Raw genomic sequence first — 7,027 nt, 5'->3', positions numbered from 1 at the left:
GCCCTGAGCTGGCCAAGATTGCATATTCTTATGAAAATATACGCATTCATAATCAGTCTGATAATGTTGCTTCCCAGGGCTTCTAAATGCAAAAGCAAGCGATCCTATACTCAGATATGTGGCTTCAAAGTCATAGGATCATCTGAGAAGTTTGCGTTTCTCATTTTTCACTTCTTATTCTTCGAACTGGAAGGAAAACAGCACCATGAAAACTTCTAGTTAAATACATAATGAAACAAGGCCCGGCACTGGCAAGTTAAGACTTCACCAGGAATGAATTCTTGTCCTTTTATGTGATAGGCTGAATCGACAGACATTTTAATAAAATGACAGGATAACTCGAGTATGCCTTTGATTAACGCTTGAATTACCAATGATTTTGATGCCCCTTGTGCTCACATCCTGAAGATTTGGAGTCTGCCTTTATTTTTGTGGGTTAAGATATTTAGATACCATAGGAAAGGCTACCCTAAGGATAGATCAGAAAGAATGCAAAGTATGTCTTCCTTGCCTACCATCCCTCCTTCCAGTGTGTTCTTTTCCTATGTCTGGTGCATTGCTTAGCACAAGCCTTGGGTTTGGTTTAGACTTTCCTTCTCCCCGTATCAAAGCTTGTGATTCTTTGCTTTTCTGAATTGACTCTACTTCATTTTATATTCTGCTTTCATAATATTCTTGAATCGTTCCTCTCCTCTGTATCCTCTTTGCCATGGTCCAATTTTGAAACTACACCATCTCTTGTTTGAATTACTGAAATAGCTTCTGGAGTGGTGCATTCAGCCTGGTCTTCCTGTAGTCCATCATTTGCCCTGCTGTTAGAGGGTTTTTTGTTTTGTTTTTTGTCTTCATCCTAAAACACAGGTCTGCTTTAGTTTCTCCTCCAGTTAAAAATTTTGACACCACACCTCCTTCAGCTATTGGATAAAAATCATATTCCTTGGCAAAGCATAAAAAGTACTTTGTCATCTACTTCCTGGCTATCTTCCCAGCATCATCAAAACTTCCCGCCCATGGATCCTTACACATGTGTCTTTATATGGGCTGCTTTGCTTCATCCATACCTTTGAACTTGACAGTCTGTCTGCTTGGATTGCATTTTTCCCTTTGTTTCTTTGGAAGATGCCTACCTTTCCTTCAAGACTCACCTTGAAATTACCTTATTGTATTAGAGATGGAGATTATTTCCTTATCATCCACACATTTTTAGAAAAAGAGAATCTGTTCTTGGATTGGGGTAGGAGTAGGTCAGATTCTCTTTCTAAGGAATTGATATGGGGATGGAAAGAGAGAGTGAATTAGTTGGCTGTGGGTGTTGGATGAGTAAGGTTTTATGGGCTCAAGGGTTGATGTGGTCATATGTGTAAGCCAAGAGAGCTGATCTGTAAGGAAAGGTAGTAAAATGGGCAGATTGCAGGAAAAAGCATGTATAAGTGATGTGCAAAAAATAGGGAATGAGTGGTGAGCTGTCTTGGTTCTCGTTGGCTTGTCAATCCCTATTGGAGTCCCTCCTGAGGCTGCAGTTGCCTTGTAGACACTTTTAACTCTTTATGCTAATACCTTCTTTATGTAACTTGACCAACTGAGTTTCTGTTCCTTGTTATCAAATGATACCTTATTAGGATTCATCATGTACTAGATAAAATGATTGTGTGTATGTCCGTCTTCCCCACCAGACACTGTTTTATTTATTTTGAGATTTCCAACAGTTAGTCTCACTCTGGTAGACTGACGATATACGTTTGAATGAATGAAAACTAACCTCATTTTTTCAATGCCTTTTCCAACAAAGAGCTTATGAAATTACAAAGTTGGTGTTGCTATCATAGTCGATGATAAAATGTTAGTTCTTCCAGTAAATATTTGTATTTTAATAAGGGCTTTCTGGAATCAATCATTTGAGGTACAGGAAAAGCCATAAAACTGAGAATTTATCAGTATTGGATTTCATGGGAGGTATTTTTGGAGCCTTTCAATGTCTCTAAAATTGTAACATACCTTTGTTCGGGGCCAGCCGCAGGAGGAACTGTCTGAGGGACAGAAGGACTCCTTCCCTGCAGGGACTTAATCAGTGGGAACCAGGACTGGGACCTCACTGCCCAGAACTGCATTTGCTTCCTTCCAAATGGTTTTATATAAGCACAGATCATCCAGGAAAAGCAGAAATAGTCTTAGTGAAACCAATCAAAACACCAGGTTACTTGAGCTAATATCATGATTGGGAAGTTCATTTTGTGAATCAGTGTGTTGCTTTCTAGATATTGTTGTCTCTAATAATACATTCTCCTACACTTTCTGTGTTGGTGTTACTGGTCAAATGACACTTCACAGATGTCAAATAAACCTTCTTTTCTATGGCATGCATTAAAGAGGATGTTTTCATATTATATCTGAGACTTCTTTACAGGAAAATCAAGTGGAACGGATCATTGAAATTAGCCTGAGATGAATGTTTCCCTTCCTCAAAGTTAACCTTCCAAGATTTTTAGGTCATATAATTCTTGATCTCCCCTTTTAATCGTGAGAGGTACATTTTCACCCTCCTTTCTTCCCTCTTTACAGTATTATATTATTAAGCTCCCCCCTTTTTTGGTCGGTTAAACCAGGGACGTGAAACTGTCATTTCTCAAGCTGCCATCCTCTTTAACTGGCATTTCTTTTGGGGCAGATACCTTTGAGAACATCAGCCTTAACCAGGACCAAACGCCTGTTTAACACAAGGCTTATTTTAGACAAATCTTTAAACAGGGAATGCATCCTTCTTTATACTATTTCTGGTAAATGGGCTGGCACCAAAGGCTAGCTTTATTTTGAGGACTTAATAAATAAATTCTACTTGTGGTTTAAGGTGGTGTTCCTTTTAACGTTAAATATAATAAGGTAGAGGTGCAGCGTGGGCATGCTGTTGGATAAATACTTTAAAATGTTAGTAATGTGCTAAATGAAGATGTTATTACTCCTCGGGTTTGATATTGTCATTCTGTAGTTATCATGCAATGACATAGGACTCTTCCAAATCTATTTTTCTTCCCCATATTTAAGAAGTTCAGTTAATATTTGTTTAGGAACGATTGCTCACGAGGCTAGGATTGGAGACTGGTCAGCTTTTGGGGGAACCTTAATTTAATGGTTGAGTTTAAGGAAAGAGGAGAAGCTCTTTCTTCTTGGCCACTCCGCACACTGCCTCACATCTAGTGGAGAGAAGAGGGAGTGAAAGCATGTAGGGAAGAAGAGAGGAAGAACCGAAGGAGAATGAGGGCCCAGTTCCACAGAGATTGTCATGCGTTTGAACAAGTGAAATAAAAGTAGCCCTCCACATGTAAGTTCAAACTGTTTATTTAAAAATAAAAAAGCCATCAAATTGTGTCATCTTGACCAAAGCTAGTAGCTCTTTATAATATTTTAGACTTTATTTACAGAACATTCAAATATTTCTTTCCATTTATAACCAATATATTTTAACAAAACTCCTCATGTTTTACGTGACCTCAAAGGCCATCTAATTTATTTTCCTAATTGTACAGGAGAACAGCTGAATAACCCATATTATAATTAGGGTGATTACATACTTTACTGTCCAAATCTGGACACTGAGAGTAAAAGAAGTTGCTATTCATAATCCCCCAGGGCAACAGGTATAAACTGGGAAACTAGGATTTATGAGCACCTTGATTATAAAAAAATAGAGACTAAGATTGCCAGGTGGTTGAGTCATTAAAATTAGTTTTAATTGCCTTTTTAGTGTTCTGCCATTATGACTGAGGGAAAAAGTTAAATAGGCCATTCTAAAAATAGCTAACATTTTTTGATCACTTATTATGTCTTAGCATTATTCTGAGCATTTTATTTATAAAAATATGATGAATCCTCAGAGTAACTCCATGAGGTTGCTACTCTCTTCCCTATTTTATAGAAGAGGAAACTAAGATCTGGAGAGGTTAAATTACTTGTCCAAAGTCACAAAGCTAGTAACCAAGAGATCTGGGATTCAAACCCAAGTATTTTAGCTCCGGAGTCCATGTCTCAATCATCACCTTATTCTGCCTCTCATACATCCAGCATCCATGGTTGTGGAGGCAGGTCTTGAACAAGCATTTTGTAAATATAATCTAAAATTGCAAGATGTTATTTAGCTTTTTTAAGATAATAAACTTTTTTTTCTTTTAGATTTTATCACTGTACTTGACCATTTTGCAAAAATATAATTTTTCCATCTTACTATTAAAAAAGAACCCTCCAGTTTTAAATTAGAAGGGAGATCAGAGGTTATCTAATTCAATCCCCTTCTTTATAGGGTGAGCAATCAAGGATCAGCCTCTTTCATGTCTTGTGTAAGTTCCTTGGGAACACAAACAGAACTGGAACCCAGGTTTCCTGTCCCTCAAACTGCAGCCCTTTAAATAGTTTTGTATTCACTTAAAATAAGAAAAATTAAATAACATATATCGAATACAGAATGTTCCCTATAAAACTAACGCTGAAAGATAAAAGCAGAAATATAATTCAGGAAGATGTATTTTTTTCTCTAACAAAATAACACATTCCTGTTATGCACACAAAGTACCAGCCAAAATCAGCAAACTGCATAAATAATTCTAAATTCTAATCTTGCTTCTGTCACTGTCTTTGTGCAGTATTTGGTAGGTCAGTTCACCTCAATGACAGTTACCCCATGTTTATAATAGGAAAAATAATGTCTTTACTTTCTGAGGCAGGGAAAAGGCTGCCTTTTTTTTTTTTTTTTTTTTTTAATGCATTAACGGTTGGAAGGGACTTGCAAATTCCATGTTATGAGCATGCTACCACGTTTTGATGAGAAGCAAATTATCTAAAGTACTAACAATAATGGTTAAACAAGGCAGAAAATCTTTAAACATTGTAGTCTCTGTTTATGCCTTTGATTTCAATTCTGTTCTTCTGGATAGACAGAATTAAATAAATTTTCTGTATATATGTTTTTCTGTCTTGACCAAATTCTTGTTAGAAATAAATTGTGTTGTAAAACTACAATAACTTTCCTGAATTTAGTAGGCGAAGCTAAATCATTCAAACAATTTCTCCCTGAATCTCCTTAGCTCGGTGGACTATTGCCATTGGTCACATTAACTGGGTAATTACTACATTTCCATTACTTTCTGTTATTACAGCTGAACCAAAAGTAAGAGAGCATGTACACTGAGGGTAAACTGTGAAAAAATAGCACTGTATTTAACTTTTTCAGTGTACATATGTTTACATTTTTTAGAGGTTAGGGGCAGACTTTCATTTAAGGTTAGAGAAGTAAAAATGAAGAACCAAAATAATCTATTTTGGACTAACAGATTTTTTAAATTAAATGCTTAAATTATAATATTAGAATAGGTATAACCCCAATCTGTATTTCAACTTCAGCAGATGCAAGACTTAATTATAGATATCATTAAAAATATTTGATGCTTTTTTTTCATAGGAACTAACACTTAAATCTATTTGAGAAGGTCTGTTTGCTGTACCTCGTTTGCATTATCTATCGTACAGAATAAACAAAATGCATATTTTTCTTGTTATTTATTAAAGACATATCCATTTTAATCTTGAAGGCATAGGTTCAAGTCAAAGAAGTATTTTTTGAATAGAAATAAATATTCCTGGCAGTTAGTAAGTTGGCACTTCTTTTATGGTTCTGATTATATTTTTATTTCAACCATTAGAGGGCACATTAGTTCAAGAAAAATTGAACAAAAAGCACAGCAACAAGAAGAAAATAGGCTTAGAAGTGGTAGGCAGAGAAAATTTATGTATTTAACTATGCTTATTTTCACTCATTTTATTGTCATTTGTAACATAATTTATTAGTTTTTTAAATCTGAAAAGAATTTAAATGCATATAGTTTCACGTAAGAAATAACTCTTCACTTTTTATTGCTAGCTACTACTCCTAGAAGAATGACGTTGGCCTGGTTGAATTTGACGAGGTTGACTATTATGTGACCAAGAAGGACATAATAAATCATGACATTTGAAGAACATCCTGAGTTCAAAGGTATGTACAATTAGGTTATTATGAAGTAAGTAAATGCTAGTCCCTGGTCTCGTAGTTATTAAAAAAAAGGCACCTAAGTGTGAATGAATGCAGCTTCACCGCAAGTATTTATAACCTTTACAATTTGGTACAAATTACAGAGAGAACAATGGATGGCCCCAGAGTGAACACAGGGCTTTATTTCACTAGAAAGCCTTGACTGGGATCATAAACTGCAAGAGGGCAGGCCCCTCAGGTGGCTTATGAATGACTGCGGAGTCTCAGAATGAGTTCATTTGTTTTCAGTCTACAGCAAGCTTATTATTTCTAACGTTCAGTCTTTTGCTCTAAGGCTGCAGGTTTTTAATCTATAGAGGCTGAAATAGATACTAGCTAGTATTTAACAATAATGCTTATATTATGTTAAGTGAAATGAATGCTTTACATGATTAATTCATTAATTTAGTTAGTAAAATTAATTGAGCACCTACTAACTTTCAAGTCCTGGCCTGGGTTCTAGGGAATAAAGACAGCTTAATACATTGTCCCAGACTTGAAAATATAATTTTTTTTATTGCCCTGTGATTTATGAGAAATAAATCAACAAATAACTGTAGCATATGATAACTTTATATATTAGTGGGAAAATAGGAGAGATTTATCAAACCTATTATAAAAATATTTTACATTGTATTTTTAAGGGAACAGACGGGTTAGGCAAAATCATTAGTATATACTATCTTCAGTTTAAGACTGCGGAACTTCTCTGGTAATATTTTTTTCTGAGAGTCAGTTATACAATAAATTGTAGTAATTAGTAGCATAAAACAAGGTAATAATGTAATTAAAACCAAAATATTTACTTGCTATAGAAGATACTTTTATGCATCTTAATTCTGCTCCTTGCAAGCTAATAATATTCTATAGGAATTTCTGTGTGGCTTTTACATCTGGTGGTTGTGGAATTAGCATGTACAAAGAGAGCTCAGAATTATGCTTTAATTATGATTTGAATGATGATTTGAGTCT

This window comes from Eubalaena glacialis, chromosome 12 (genome assembly GCF_028564815.1).
Source record: "Eubalaena glacialis isolate mEubGla1 chromosome 12, mEubGla1.1.hap2.+ XY, whole genome shotgun sequence".
Lineage (NCBI taxonomy): Eukaryota > Metazoa > Chordata > Mammalia > Artiodactyla > Balaenidae > Eubalaena > Eubalaena glacialis.
This window is presented reverse-complemented; position numbering follows the sequence as displayed.